Source organism: Numenius arquata, chromosome 20 (genome assembly GCF_964106895.1).
Source record: "Numenius arquata chromosome 20, bNumArq3.hap1.1, whole genome shotgun sequence".
NCBI lineage: Eukaryota > Metazoa > Chordata > Aves > Charadriiformes > Scolopacidae > Numenius > Numenius arquata.
Window position 1 is genome coordinate 7,014,904 of NC_133595.1, and position 16,327 is coordinate 7,031,230.

General features: G+C 40.4%; 1 protein-coding gene across 4 annotated transcripts in view; it reads right to left on the reverse strand.

Moving 5' to 3' along the window:
- Positions 1 to 5,194, reverse strand: part of GNB1 (G protein subunit beta 1) — a 41,024-nt gene extending 35,830 nt beyond the window's left edge. The window contains exon 1 of one of the 4 annotated variants that reach the window (XM_074161765.1): positions 4,867 to 5,194. The gene's annotated coding sequence lies outside the window, so the exon portion shown is untranslated. Of the gene's footprint in view, positions 1 to 4,078; positions 4,333 to 4,866 lie in introns of those variants that run through there. The other 3 variants (XM_074161766.1, XM_074161767.1, XM_074161768.1) reach the window with 3 other exon arrangements.
- Between the last annotated feature and the right edge of the window lie 11,133 nt (positions 5,195 to 16,327).

Sequence of the window (16,327 nt, forward strand, 5' to 3'; positions counted from 1 at the left end):
TCTGATCTTTGTGTTCCCCAAAGCCCTAGTCTTTATTCAAAGACTAACCATCTCCTTTCTCTCTACTTGAAAGTCTTCTACTGCTTTAATAAAAATGGAGTATTCGGCTTCAAAACCTGTTTTAGAGTGTCCATATTTTTGTACTAGCAAGTCTTCCAGAGTAATTTACATTGATTATTTTGGCATCTAAAGTAAAGGTACTGCTCATAGCCAGCTCAAAGCTTTTAAAAACCTCTTAATGTTCTGCTGAACTACCAGTTGGCTCAAGTATCTATGGATTCTGCATACATTTCTGTTTGGTGAAAAACAAATCCATGCACACAAATCCCCAGCATACTGGGCACCCTGTGAAGAAATAATAAATTGAGATACTATGTTAAATAGAAACATAGGGGCTTGGGGGTATTTTTGTTTTTTATCTCGACCTTGGCTAATACTAGTTCCAACATTATCAGTGGGGAGAAAACAAACATTTTGAATGGAATATGTATTCTGAAAAGAATGAAATTAAAATTTTGAGTGTGCACTTCAATCAAGAAACTCCCTTAAAAAAATTTCCACTTTATCTTCAATCACATGCTTAAGAAACATTTTGTTAACACAAGCTAGTTGCTTTCAAGGTTATAATTTCCCCCTCCCCCCATAATCAGTAAAATACTTAAAAAAAAAAAAAAATACCCAAAAGATTGGCATGAGGGTATGCATTAGAGACTCCAAAGATGACCCACCTAAGCATAATCCAACCACTTGAATGCAGAATTTCTCATTGCAACTCACTAGTAACAAACTAGCACTAAATGCAATCCTTGAAACAATACGCTACGCCATATGGCTAAAACTGGATATTAAAATTGAGAATATCAATTACCAATCCACTAATGCTGAGAGCCAAAATCCATGGACAGTAAGAATTTAATCCAATTCACTGACTAAAACACGAGCTGAGCCCGACAGGCAGAAGACAAACCTACTGCCCATTTCGCAGAAAGCAACGGCTCCCATTTTTTATTGCAATAACTCTAAAACTAGCTAAATGTAACACTTCCTTAACATTCCTAACTGCAGCAGCCGGCATCGCAAGAATCTGCAAAAGCAACCCAAGTTTCACACTGATTGAGAAATCATAACTAAGTAACTATTTAAGAAGAAACAGTTATAGTTGTTTTCCACATGACCAAATCGAAGCCTCCAAAGCACCAGGAAGTTATTACACACTGCCCCCACCAACAGCTTGCTTCGTTTCAGGAAAAGGCATCCTACAAACACAAAAGATATACATTTCTACTATAATTAAAGGATCCTCTAATTGTATTAATTGAAGGATTTTCTTATTCTAAGCATAATACTTTAATTATTCTAGTTTTAAATTTTAATAGCTGTAGAGTGTTTATTCCTGGATGATATTAAGAATAATGCTACACAAAATTCCACACACTTCCTAATTATACAAAACTTCATTGGTTACTTATACAAGAGGAATTCTCATTAAGTGTAAATACAACATTTTCATATTTCCATGAGGTATGGAAGTGATTTAAAAACTGTTCTGTGAGGATTTACTGTGGACTTCTAACTTTACACGTTGTCAAAGATTTCATGGTAGGATGCTTGCTCCGTACTGACCTAGCAGCTGCAAGGACTACACAAGGATAAATGTAACTTATCTTCCCCAGTACAGAATCCCACTTCACCCTACTGCTTTCCGATCCTGCACTGAAAGGCCAAAGTACTAGTACCAAAAAAACCTGCACAACTCGTTTCAAGTTCAACAGCACATTAAAAGCACTCTCAAATGGAACTAACAGCTTATTGGACAAGTATTCTTGATTTTAAAAAATTATTCTTGACACACTAGGGGTAAAATGCATTCTGCTAATTTCGGGGGGGGGGGTGCCTTAAAAAAAAAATATTTAAAAAATCCACCACACCAAAAACCCCAACACAAACCTCAACTGCAAATTAGTTCTTCTGCTTCCTACCTTCCTTCTGTATGAACTCCAGCTGGGCTATTACAGTAAACTAACAAACAACTGATTATACATTAAGTCATAGATAAACAGTACTAAAAAGGTTGATATTACCAAAGGTTTGGAGGTCATTTGAAGACAGGAGACATAACAAGCATTTCTTATTTTTCTTGCTGGGTACCGTATTATTTTAAGCCTGAGTTCAGTATATCAAATATTAACCAAGCTATTTTATTTAGGCTACCAAAGTTAAGAAGCTTGGCACTATAGTGACATGTCATAAAAGTTACAAACTGAAAGTCCATTTTACTTAAAAAAAAATACCAAAAACCACACATAAAAGGCTTTAGAGATTTGTGATGTCGTTTTAAAATGCAATACTTCACAGACACAGAAATGTTTTTAATATCCCCAAACCCTTTCTTATTCCTTCCCACAAACGGTTACCTAGCGTATGACAATAATTCCGGGTCAAAAGCAGTTTTAAAAGCCTCCATAAATTGTTGGTGTTGTGAAGCAGATGGGAGATTCTTTTGTATTAAAGAGAACTGTCTGCGCGGGGGCTGGAGTTACCTGCCCAGCAGAGAACCAGCAACAGTACCCAGCCCCAGCACAGGCTTTGGTTTAAAACACCATTTTTTAGCAACAGGCTAAATAAAACCGAAGAACATTTTGATGGTATCAAGCAGGCACTGCAAGGTAAAAAGAAAATCATGTCAGCCCTTTATCCAGTAAGAGCCTCTGTGAACATTTCAATAGAACTATTTACTCCTCCCACCTAGTTCCTATCTGGAGAAGCTCACAAAAATTAAGAAAAAAAAAAATCCCACAGATTTCTTGCAACAATCTTCCAAATGCTCCTCCTACCCCCACCCCACAAAAAAGAAGAAAGCCAAGAGAAGGAGAAAGTAAATCTAAAACACAATTACGAAATAAGATCTAGTTTGGCAAAGCTGTGGTGAGGAGGAGTTGAAAAATGAGAGCTGCCTTGCTGCAAACGCCATCTTGTTGCAGCTATTGGGCCCAGGCACAGAAAGATCCATTCATTCACAGCAAAAAGAAAATCAAACACACACCCTGGCTAATCTGCAGCCACCAAAACAACTACACTATTATCACCCCCTTCTCTTTCTCCTCTCCTAAAGCACACACGGGAGAGGGGGAAATAAACTCTAATATATTAGATTCAGAACAAATTTCGATCTAATATATTGTCTTCGTTTCCTCACATGGATTTCACATACACACCGACAGCATTTCGTCTCGACTCACAGCCTTGTGTTAAGCTGATCAGCTTAAAATACGAGGTACATCTCTCACGATTAGGTGCAGATATTTTACAGCAGCAAAATGTTTAAATTTTCAGTCTTAAATCACCTCTCCAAGTTGAGCCAACTATTCTCAAAAGCCGTTTCAATAATCACTTAAGCCTTACATTTACAGTCCTTTCCTCCTATTTTCTGCTGTGGAGACAATACATAATAACGTGGCAGTCGGCAGGCTAGAAAGGATGCCTTATTTCAAATAACGAATCCCAGCCATGACTTAGTTGAAGAATAATGAAATATCACATTCGTTAAAATTTCAGTTCATCTTCACGAATGATAAATTGACATCTTACAACCACCTCTACATCATTCTGATATTCTTCTGGACAAGATTGTCTTATTTTTTTTAATAAAACGTCTCGTCTCTTTCATATTTACATACAAGACTTTACATTTCTTCATTTCCTACCAAGCTGTAGAATTTAAAATCTCACACCTTAAATATCTCTTGTATGGATAAAGAAAAATTTTAAAATGCTGAAATCCTTTCAGTAATAAGCTGGGAATTGAAATAATATTTTAAACAATATTCCCGAGGAGAAAACTCCATTTTTCTATTGTAGCAAATACCCTCCATGATCTTCGTTATTGCTGCTACGGGCACACAAAAATATGTAGCACCGTAATACAAGGGGGAACAACAAATATGCGGTCTAAATCCATCCTCGGTTCTGATTTTAAAGCGAACAAAACCTTCCCTGCCCCTCCCTCCCCCAGTATACCCAGCATGAACCCCATCTGCGAGCCCTGGGCTGGACTGGGGGCTGCTGGAAGCAGTCTTACCCTGTTTGTCTCACCCCCGTCTCCTCTTAATCAGTTTTCCACCATTACAGCAGCCACACCATAGCTTTTTCTTGAATCTCTCTCCAAATATTCCCTCTGCCGGCTGGATCGCTCGGGGAACTCGCCTTCTGTATCTTAACGCGTACAAGAAAACACCCCAAACCGTCTAACAGAGACCACTACAGCGTAATTATAATTAAAAATGGAACCCCGCAAGATCCAAGGTCTCCTCCCTTTTTCGCCTTAAAGCCTTCAAGAGAGAATCAGTCCCACCCCCACCTTTTTCTCCTCCTCCTCCTCCTCCAGCTACAAACACACTTCTTTTTTAGGGGAAGCTGGAGCACCGAGGAGGTGGGGAAGCGCGGGGGAGGGGGGTTATTTCCAACCCCGCCATGCCAAGAGGTGGACAAACCATGAGCCGCCCTTCTCTCCTGAAGACGGGTGGGCGAGGAGGAGGAGGAGGGCACCGGGGGGGGGGGGGGGGGAAGAGGAGCCCAACCCGGTGCCCAGGCGACGGGAGAACCGAGGGAGCGGCGGAAGGGGGAGGCCGAAGGGAAAGGAGAAGTGCGGCGGCGAGGAGGAGGAGGAGGAAGAGCGGGGGAGGGGAAGCGGGGGACGGGCGCAGCCGAAGAAGGAACCGGGGGATGGGGGGGGGGGGGAGACGGGGCCGCCGGCGGGAAGATGGCCTCAGGGTGGGGCCGGGACGGGGGCCCAGCGAGGCTTTTGTGCGGATCCCCCCCCACACCTCCACCGCCCTCCGCCCTTTTCTCTCCCCCTCAGACGGTTACCTGCCCTTCCGGCCGCTGCTCATTAACCGGGCCGGTACCTCCGTCGCCCGCGGCTCCTGCCCGCGTCCCGCCGGCCTGGGGAGGGGAAGGGGGGCGGAGGAGGAGGCGGAGGAGGAGGAGGAGGGGAGCCGCCCGCGCTCTGCCCGGCTGGTCCCGGGGAGGCAGCAGCAGCAGCGGCCGGGGGAGCCGAGTCGGAAGGAGGGAGCCGCGGGGGAGGGGGGTGTCGCTGGGTCTCGACTCCTCCTCGCACGCCGGGTGCCCGCTCAGCTCCCCGCAGCCATCGGGAAGCGAGAGCCTGGGCGCGGTTAACCTTCCCTCCCCCCCCCCCCCCCCTCCTCCTCCTCCTCCTCCTCCTCCCCTTCCCTTCCCGCCCGTGCTGCCCGGCCGGGAAACCCCGGCTCGGCTCCCCGCCCCGCCGCCGGCACCGCCCCGCCGCCGGCAGAGGCAGGCCCCGCCGCAGGCCTCGCTGCCTCGACGGGGGAGCCGGCGGCAGGGCCGCGGCCGGGCTGTGCGCGCTCACGGGCGGGCAACGCCCTTCCAGTCAGGCCGTCTGGCGGGAAGAGGGGACGCGCAGGGCCGCCCGCCCATGGCGGCCGGCTCGGCACCGCTCCCCGCCAACGCCCTTTCAGTCAGGCCGTCTAGGGGGAAGGGGGACACGAATGACCTACAGACCGACCGCCACCGACCGCCCATGGCGGCCGGCTCGGCCCCGCTCCCCGGCGCTTCCTCCCTTAGCGCGAACAAAGGCCGCGGGCGCTGAAGGAAGAGGAGGGGGCGGGGGGGAGGGGGGGGGTGAGTTTCGCTTCTGCCCCGCCGCGCCCAGGCCGCAAACGCGCCTCGAAAAGCCTGTCGCGAACAAAAGAAAAGACAGAAGCCCACAAACGGCGTTATTTGAGCCGGGAATCGCCCGGAGAGAGCAGGGCTCGGAGGAGGAGGAGCAGATACCCCTTCACCCATGTTGAATGTAAGAACCCCGGGCTGCTGAGCACGAGTAAGGGTGAGGGCCGGAGGCCTCAAATAACCGCATAAACTGAGGGCCAGAGGTCTTAAAACCCCACTCACCAGCAGTAAATCTCTTTGTATTACCATCTTTCCCTCAGGAATTTGAAGAGTGACAATTCTGTCGGCTTACAACTTACTTTTTTTCTAACTTTGCTTATAAGGGTACTTGCCTGGCCAAAGTTTCCACAGCCACCTTTTCACCTTCTTCTCAGGGGCTGAGCATCCATCTCTGTTCTGGGAGGCATTGCAGAAAAGAGCAAGTCAAACAAAAAATGAGGCAAAGTACAAGAAAAAAAAATTAAAATAAATACGATTTCTGTTTTACAGACTGGGCCTCAGATAAGCCAGGCAGGACAGATGTTACCAAGATGGCATCTTTTCACACCAGTGCTCACATACTAAAACATTGTTACTTAAAAATGGAAAGTAAGTATACACACAGGATTACATCACTTTTTCTCCCATCAACAGGTTTAAATCTGGGGGTTTTTCTCCCCTATTTGTTCATAGTTTGTTAAGAGGTGAGATTACCTTACTGACCAAGTTGGTTTACAATAAAAAGCAAAAAACCCACAGCACTGTAGCAAATTTTGAATTAAAAACTTCTCCAGAAAGAGTATGTTGTAATAAATTAAAAAAAAAAAAAAAACAAAACCACACAACCCAAAAATAAAAAAAGTTAAAGAGACCAAAACTTCTTTTTTTTTTTTTTTTTTTTTTTTTTTTTTGCAAACTCATCCCCAATAGTTGATTGCTTCTCCAGAATTTAAAACAAACTGTTACTTGCCTTCTGTGAAGGTAGGCGTGGTTACCTGTAATTAGTAAGAGAAATAATAGGTGTGCTAATTAAGCTGTAGGAAAGTGGGTTGGCTATTATTCAGGTTGTCTGTTATGAATAACTATTAGATCCTGGTGTGGTTAAGCCCTTGTTTTATAATAATCAAATGTTTGTTTTTAAATAACACGTTTGCCGTGCTAAAGCTTTAATTCTTCATCCTGGGATTTACAAATAACAAAATAAGAAATTTACTGAAATTAGAATAAAAGATTCTTGAATTATATTCTCACATTGTTTATGTTCTGTTCAGTAACCATGAGAAAATAATTTCCACCCTTGGAAGAAATATGCCCACATGTGGATCGTGGACAGGAATTACCCCATTAAAATCTGTGGAACCACATGTATGCAGTTTGGGGATGTTCTTTAGATTGAGGCTAGAGGTTCACCTAACATTCCTATCTGCAAAATACTGATTAAGTCTAATTGCTTAAGAAACACCACAAGTTTATTAGATATTTGCAATGTTTTCTAGAGATGTCAAAAGCAGTTACACACGTTACTGCAATATTTAAGTCACAAAGTCTCAGAGAGTTTTGTAGTAGGCAAATAGCTTTTTGGTTTTGTTTTTTGTTTGGGTTTTTTTTGTTTGTTTTATTTTGTTTTGTTTTGTTAAAGACCACTTTTTTTTGCATAGCAGAGATTAAAATGCCCTTTTGGGGATACACCACAATCTGTGTGGAAAAGAGTGACCACTTACCACACTGGGGGGAAAAAAAGTACATCACATAAAGGATTCAAGAAAAAAAGAAAAAGCCTTGTTTTGCTAAGGAAAATTTGTAGGTCACAAAAAATGTTCAGCTAACACTGGATCATACCGAAGAAATCTGTGTAATGAACAAAAATAACATTCTGAGGTTCATAACATAGTAAATCACATTTTGTCTCTTTGAGAGAGTGGCATTGAGATTTTGCTATTGGACTAGAAGAATTGTTGTGTGAATTAACCATATCGTAATAAACTGGTGCATGTTTTTTTTCCCATTGCACGTGCCTTATCATAGATACTGCTTTTCTTCCTTTTAATTCTCTTACATGCTTTTAGTAGTTGGGCAGTTATAGTACCTAAATGTGTTCGGTTTGGGTTTTTTTTAATAAAGTACACATTCAGATCTTATCCTTTCCTAGGAATCTCTTCTCTTTTTTTTTTTTTTTTTTTTTTAATTCTACTTTTTATCCGTTCTCTGTTTTATGAGAGCTAAAGAGAATTTCTGTCCGCAGGTCCGTGCTCTGCCACCTCTTTGAATCCATGGAATTTGGGTAAGGAAACCGGACCAGTCAAATGTGTTTACACACGCTGAATATAACCACATACACACATAACTAATTTTTCACCACACCTATTCTTTTGTAAAAATACAACTGTTGCAGTAGTTCCTGTTTCTGATCCAGTGACTTCATTACATTTTATTATCCAGTGAAAAATTTGATTGATATATAGTTATACTACTGGTATGAAGAGGGATTATGAAGATTGGAAATGGCTGTTTTCAGGGTGGAGGGTTGTTTCAGGTGGGGTGGGTGGGGTTTTTTTTGTTTTGTTTTATAAATCTCAGTGGACAAATCCATTTTGCTGCACTTTAAAATCTTCCACATAACTGTGTGCAACACTTTAATTCTGAATTCTTCATATAGTTCTGTACTGGAAGCTACTGTATATGCATTATCTTTATTTTTTAAATTTCTTTTTCATTTTTTGATCTTCATTTTTTTGTATGTACATACAGTTAGATACAGAAACTGTCCTAGATTGTAGTATTTAGTGGAAGAGCATGCAAATCACCAGAAATAAGTGGACTTACTCTAAACCAGATGCATGTCTTTATCTGTTTCTATATATTACAAAGATACTGTTCATAACTGAAAATTCAGCTCAAAATATCTGCCAATACCTGCTGATCTAATTTACATAATTAACAAAACCCAGTCTTTATGTTTTTTCGTTAGTCCACTTGGAAGTAGCTAGTGCAGCCAAAGCAAATTAAAATACCTGAAATGGATGGGAAATGTAACTCACACAATTTCACAAAATAGTGAAACTTCTCAAACCTGAGGCTTCCGCGTATGCTAGGACTCAGTCAGCTGAAGCAAAAATAGAAGTTTTTCTCCAGAAGCTTGATTTAGATCTAAAGAAAACCTCTCCTGTAAGGTGGTTGCTCCATAGTTCTGTTGCAAAATTTCTTGCACCTTTTTCTCAATCAGCTGATATTAACCCCTTTATAGAGAACAATCTGAATTAAACGAATCTTTAGGCAGTTTCACCAGTTTGTGCGTTTCTTCAGCTGTTTCGAACACGATGACAAAACTCGCCGGAATCTGTGATACCTGGCACGCTGTTATAGCACCTGGTTTTGCAGACTGCTCTGCCATTCAGAACCTGCCTGTTCCAGCCCCACTATGGCACGCTGGTGGCGAGGCTGTGAACAATCATTGCTTCAAGCCTTTTTGTGGAAGGAAGGAATTGGTGGTTAAACCAAGGAATTGGTGGTTAAAATGAAAAAATGGCTGTCTCACTATTACCGTGAAACTCTTCCAAATGGGGAACAATTATGCCACGCATAGTTCTATACTTTTACCAGCTCCTGATTAACTGGGCATCCTGCTTAAACAGAGCCAATGATTGCATACACAACAAAAGTTGCTCTCTAGTTTTCAGCCTCCAGGCTCTGCTTTCACTCTTACATGTCCGTGACTGCCATCAACAGGTAAAAATGAAGGGTACTGAGAGGCTTTAAAAATATTTGTGAAATGCAGATTTAGGAATCTTGACAACCAAATGTCCTCATTTAATGATGCCATGATGCACACTGCAGTACTTTTGGAGTATTCAATCTTTATCAGTTAATAGTTAAAAAGGCAACTGCTGCTTTTCTTAGGCTGCAGGAGTAAGAAGTCTTGTTCAAAAGCAAAAAGGTAGATGGACAGATACGGCAGATACAGTCCTGAGAGAAGGGGTTCTTGTTCAACAGGAGCAGCAAGGATGTAACTTGGTCCCCAATGAATTAATGAGTAGAGGTTTTATTTGCAAGTGAAATTGTCATTGCACATGGTTTAGCAATACACCATATTCATGTTTTATTGAATGTTTTGTCAGTATTTTTGTCATTTCTTAGAAAGTATTTCATTTTTGCATACAAATAGCATTGTTACGGCATTGTTATAATCAAAATTTACATATTGTTAGCTGAGAAAATATACTGCATGATTCTTAGGACAACTCAAGATGCTCCTGGACTCTGAAAAAATAACTGTCAAACAGGCAAAAATTATGCTTTCTGAAGAAAGTGTGAAAAACAGATGGTATAAAAATACTACCGAATTAATAAATAATGATGTTTTGCCTACTTCTGTATTTGTGACTTCCCAGGTGAGTGTTTCTAATGGATTTACCCAAAATAATAACTCAAAGGACCACCTCATTTTCCAGAATCACACCCACACTATTTCCCATTCCAGAATATTTCGTCTGCCTTTGTGTCCTTTGATTTCTATAGTGTGCATTCTATTAAAACTGCAGAGATTTATAGAGACGTTCACGTGATTTTGATCTTGTTTGAAGTTCTCATTGCATTTGGTCCCAAAAGCAATGCAGAACATTTGTGTCTCCTGTCTTTCCACCAAAATTAAATGGAGATTATACAATGTTTCAATTTCAGCTATACCTCAAGTCCCAAGTCTAGTCAGAGGATCAGGAACTCTTTTTTTATCTTTTTTTTTTTTTTTTTAACTGATTCAGAATGGTACCAACCTGTTGTTATTTTCCAGTTCTTTAACAATTGAATAAAAATCGTGGCTGTTATTCTCTGAGCAAGGACCTGGGTAGCAGAGTACCAAGATCGTTCATTAAATAAAATAAATAAATAAAAGCATACTGAATAGAAATACTCAGGCAGAGGAAAATGTAGGAGTAACTCAGTCTCCTTAGTTACATTCTGCATTCTCACAGTTTCTTTCAGTTCGCCTATTACTATGGAACAAAAGAGTTATTTTAAACGAATTCTGAGAACAAAGCATAAGGTTAGCAAAACTGTTTTAGTCTGAAAAGAATATAATTGACAAGATTTTAAGGTAGGGGGAACTAGTTTTGAGAGTCTTCATGTAATTTAGGACAAAAAGGCAGGAAAACCCATATACCTGAGTTTCCTAACTAACACAGTCTTGGAAGATGATATTGAACTTCTTACCTACGGTATGGGTTAGAGTGGTTTATTCATGGGGTAGATTCAAGAGCAGTTAATTCAGAATTGGTGAGAGACTTTGCAAGTCGTTTCAAAATCCTTTGAAAAAAAATCCATTGTTGTCTGTAAGTGAAGTAGAAGAGAGTTGTGAAGCCCTGAGCTTCCTTATAGATTTCATTCTACTGCATCAATGTACATATATGTCACTGTGAATGCAATAAGAATCAAATCTATTACACGACTGTCTGTATATCATCCTTGACAGAGGTGGAGTAAGCTATATGGGGACTGTATGTGCTGGTCTACGTACATCCTAAAGGGCATTGTATGTAGTCTTGGTTTCTTAAAAATTCTGCCTGAGGTAGTTCTGTTTCCAGGGGAAAACCTTGTTCCTATTGACTTGTGACCCATTTAAAAATCAATGCCATTAGCATCGGTGACTTCAACAATCATGAAAATTTATTGCCCAGTTCCCCAATGTGATTGTTCTGGTTAGCATACCTTGAAGCATTTTCCAAAGCCAAAAAACATCACTACTGTTTTCTTAGGCATAGGAAACTGATGCATAACAATGTGAAATTATTTAGCCAGCACCACCCAGCAGTTTATGGAGAGAAGTGAGATGAAATATTAAGGTTGCTTGAACCTGGATCTAGTATCCTCGCGGTCAGTGCCATGATTTTATACTGTGATACAATCTTACAGTGTGATACAAATAGCTAATTTTGTGATCTATGTTTATACTTGTTCAACAAAATAACACAACTTCTCCACCGGGAGCAAGCTCTGTTACAGAGTTATTCTATAGGTTCATCTTCCAACTTTGAAACATATATGGGTGTCTTAATGTTGGTCCAAGCCTGTTTGTACAGTTACCAACTAACTTCTCCTTTTTTTTTTTTTTTTTTTTTTTCCCCTTCTATTTATAGAAACCCATTTTGAGAGAGCCAGAAGAATAGGGTTTTGGTGCTTTTTTCCTTGAATCAGAATTGTATCAGAGCTCTTTTCCATGTGCTGGGATTGTACAAGGTCTTGTTCTGTTCTTCCTTCATATTCAAGTGTGTGTTACTCGTTTATGTTTTTTGCTGTACCTTCAAACTTGGCAAGCTATAGCTTGGCTTTTAAAAGTCCTGTGGTGCTCCTGGCAAAGAGGCTGCCTTACCTGAGCCAATGGATATTTTTCCAACACGATGAAATCCCTTTGTGGCATGGAACAAACATAGCTGGCTTTGTAGTGGCTCAGATCACAGCAAACCTTGCTGGGAACAGGGGAGAATATAAAACAGAGCATGAACACCTTTTTCAAAATCTCATATCCTGTACTGAGCGTAGATCATTCAGAGCTGAGGTGGAACTGTAGGAGTAAGTGTATAGATATTTAGAAGCAAGTCAATGGAAGTATGTTTTCCTGTATGGAGACCTATCCTGCAGCTATAATAGCATCAGAGGACATTGTTATAATTATCTTGGAGATCAGATTCAACAGTGTGTATATGTGCACACACATATACAGATAGATACACACATGTGCACACAACCAACTGCACCCCTATAGGTCTTCCTTTAAGTCAGTAATCCTTTAAGTAACATTTCAGTGGCATGAATGCTGATTAAGCAGTTTGAGTAAAAGCTTAAAGCATAATATTTCCCCATTTAAAGGGACCTTCCTCAAGGAGGTTATTGTCTTATTGAGCAACTAACAGAAAAAACGACTGGTACCCTGGAGATGCTGAGAATGTAGAATCTGCACTGAGAATTCAGCCTGGCTACTAAACTTTCCATGCTCTCAAGTGCATGCTCATCAGACCTGCAGCAAAGCTTGCCTGTGAGAAATATCTCCAAATACAAGAATTTGCTTACCTAGCTATGTGTCAGATTCCTTCAGAACATTCTTCCATCCTTGAAACAGCAGTTCCAGAAAGCAGGCGCAGGTGTGGGTCCTAGTGAAGCAGTTACCAAATGTTGGAATGATTGTTCTTTCAAAGAACCTTACCTTATTTCATTGCTGCAGTTGCAGGAAAGCTTCAGGTTCCAGAATCCAGAAAACAAAAACCGCATTCATAAAGCAAAAATATTTGGAGTAGGGGGACTTGTACCACTGTCGTTGGAGTATCTACGTTTAATCAAAGCCTATTTGTGATACAGGGAAGGGGTAAAGCATGCTTAGAAAGTTCAGTAGTCATTAATTTAATCACAATAGGTAATAAATGAGTAGAATCAATGATGGTTACAACCTGTACTTCAAAAGTAAGCATTTATTTGGAAAAACATACTGGGACGGAATAAAATACAGTCATGAAAGATAGTCTGAAAAATGGGTAGGCTTCCATCATCCATATCAAGAAAAACTGGCAACTGAATTTGGCCCAGCAGTTCTGTTCTTGCAGTGGAAGGGAACTCAAAGAACAAAAAAATGCGTGCTGATCTTCTTATTTCAGAAGCAGCTCCAGAAAAATCAGGGTGAATGTTGTATAAGAGTTGTAGGGGTTATTCATAGATGGTATGACAATACAGGCTGTTGTTTAAGTGGCCCTAAAAGCTTTAGGGACTGAAGACACAAAATGGTTAAATGACGCAGCTGGGCATGAAGTTGTGAGAGAAGCAATAAGAATCACCAGCCATCAGGTCCCATGGTGCGTGGGTTAGTTATGTGTACTCCCTGCTGGGCTGGTTGGGGACAGGAAAGCACTGCATGGAAAACCTAGAAGAGAAAATTGGTTCTAATGATACATTAAAGCACAACCTGAGCAGGCTCAATGATACAGTGATTCCGAGAAAGACCTGCATATTGCATTTCCTTACTCACTGGAGCAGAAGGAATTAGTATAAGAAATTCATGAAGATCATGGGAGGAGCAGAAGGGAAGAAATTTCTTTACAGAATTGAGTTTCAAAAAACCCAAGCTATTTAACAGAACCAAAGTGCGAGCATTCAGGACCCCTATCTACCTCGCTGTTCAGTGGCTGCTAAGAATGAAAGAACTTGCAGCAAAGGTCTACATTTCTTATAGCTCTAAAAATTCACGTCCTTTGAACCAGAAGGTGGAGTGACTCTTCTAATTTACAAAAAGAGAACTTTCCTGTGACCTCTGGGATTCTGTTACAGTAAACATCTCAAATCTCAAACCTTGTCAGCAAAGATCCTGATTCTGCAAAACCTTTTCTTGTGAGCACCTGGTAGAAAAAAAAAAAAAAAGTGCTTATAACATTCATGTTTCCAAGCAACAAAACAAAACGTACATAAAGTGAAACGTCTCTCAAGCCACTGCCCAAGGGAACTGACAGAGACAGTTGCCTAGAATAGAGTCTGATTTTCAGAGGCCAGGCAGTACTCTTCCAAGAGCTCAGAGGAGATTTTAAGTTACATGAACACATGATATGCAGGAGTTTCACCCCTCTCAACAGCCAGAATTTCCATGCATGCTGGAATGCTTAAGCTGGTTATAAAAAAAAAATACAAGAGCAAATACTGTCACAAACAGAGAGGTGAGTGTACACTCCAGCTTTACCTCCCATGGGCTGGGCAACTTCAATTACTCAGCACTGAATTAAAAGAAATGTGCATAGTTTCTCAAGAATTTATTTAAACATTTATAAAGCAGTAACATAAACTTCTCATTTGATTCCACCTTTTCCTCAATATCCACAAATTGGCTTGATACAAAATTCTGTGTTGAAATCCATAAAATGTACTTTTGTTTTTTAGGTGCTGGCTTGTATTTCTTAGGGAAGTAACTGCCGTTGACAACACTGGAAATAAGATGTGGGCTCTATTGTTTTTATATACGCTATAGGCCTTTCCATACCGTGCATTTCAAATACTGTATCTTAGCACCTCCTTGGTGCTAACTATTGTTTATGAATGTTGTTATTTACTTTAAAGGAAACCTAACTTCAGTTTTCTTCTTATCCATGCCTCCACTAGCTTTATAACTCTTCCACTCCCTCCAGGGGTGTCAATACATGGTTTGCTTAGTCGGTTATCTTGTTTAAGGAAACATCCATTTACAGTTTATCCTGCCCGCAGAACAATCTTGTTGATAGTTCCCCCATATGGCAGAAAAGAAATGGGTTATGGCTCCTTCAAGAAGATGGGCTTGAAATTCCAGAGCCAGGCTCTATAATATTTTGAGTTTTATTCTTGGCTTAGCTGTGGAGGCTGATTTTGAATGAATTATTTAGCTCCGTTGCTTTACATGCACCAATGGGGAATGGACGTAGTAATACACAATGGTATTCAAAACTTAATCCAGCAACGCTTTCAAAGGAATTCAAGATTTTTGGATTGGAAGAGATGAAGAAACGGTAGCTATTGTTGCTGCTGTTACTGAATTCTGCTTCTCAGCTCTGGAACTAGGATTCAAAATTCATTGGCAGGGGTACGGGATGAGAAAAGTTACAGTCCTTCTCCTCTATTTTGTGAGATTTGCATGTGGAAATAACTGTGTGTGTCTGAGCCACTAGGAAGTTTCTCTCTTGGGAAGAATTAATGTTTCAGTAAATAAACAGCAAGCAAAACTGAGTTTTTATACAAAGACAATTACACGTAATGGAAAAAAAACAAGCCCCTCCACGTGTATATTTTCGCTTAGCCAAGCCAAAATATTTATTGAAGAAATAATTTTGATGGGAAATATTTTGATAGACCTTAAAACACAAACAGATTTAGACTAAGAAGTTCTAAAGGGTCAAGGAACACATTCAAAAAATAGATAGTCAAAGTAATATAAACCACCCACTTTCCCCAATGGTAACAGGTCTCCATGAACAAGCACAAAATCAGGAGGAAAACCATAAAAACCCCATTGTGTTCTCCAAAAACACTTAACTTCTAATTAACTGAACAAACTAGTTTCAGAACTGATAATAAATTCTATTCGTAGGTGATTATTGTGTGTTGAGTTTTGATGCTTGATTAAAGACATTTTTACTTGAGAACTGTAACAGCTGGAAACCAGGTTTTATATTATATTGTGAGCAACACGCTGACAAATTTCTTACCTACAAAAGCTCAGCAACAGAGCTATAATATTGCCTATATATGTTTAGGCTGAGTTATGCTGTTATATTACTGATGTGTGTTATGCTAATCCAATAAAACATAAAGACCATTGTATCTTTTGTGACTTCTACCACACTGGTACCAGTAGGGATTTGCATTGGTAATATAAACAGCAGCAGAACAATCTAGAGAATTGTTAATGAGTCCTATTTTGAGGTTATGGATCCTCGCCTGCAAGTAAGTCAAATTCCCCACTAACTTCAGTGACTCCTGAAAGCTTTAGAACATCCTAGAAAAGAGTCAGCATTATGAAAAGCTGACATATCAAAATGCTATTCAGCACTTAGTGAAAAATAAAATTAAAAAAAGAGGTGACAATTTCAAATTAGGGCAGTATTTATAACACCTTAAATTACTGGATAGTACTTTAAAGAATAGTCCT